Consider the following 229-nt stretch of genomic DNA (forward strand, 5'->3'; position numbering starts at 1 on the left):
GAATGAGAACTTGGAGAAGAGCAGGGGAAGGATGGGTGGGAGCACAGGGTGGGTTTACACAGTGGGCTGTGTCTTATCACCAGACATAGTGGTGATGACAATAGTTTTCATACAGAGAAAACCTGAACTTGGACCAGAGGGGCTGAGAAGAGGCATTTCCTCAAGGAAACGTACGGTGCAGAAGGAAGGGCTGGAGCGTGGGGAAGGAGCCCCTGTCCTGCCGCTCGCG

Source organism: Nestor notabilis, unplaced genomic scaffold, assembly GCF_000696875.1.
Source record: "Nestor notabilis isolate BGI_N333 unplaced genomic scaffold, ASM69687v1 scaffold22760, whole genome shotgun sequence".
NCBI lineage: Eukaryota > Metazoa > Chordata > Aves > Psittaciformes > Psittacidae > Nestor > Nestor notabilis.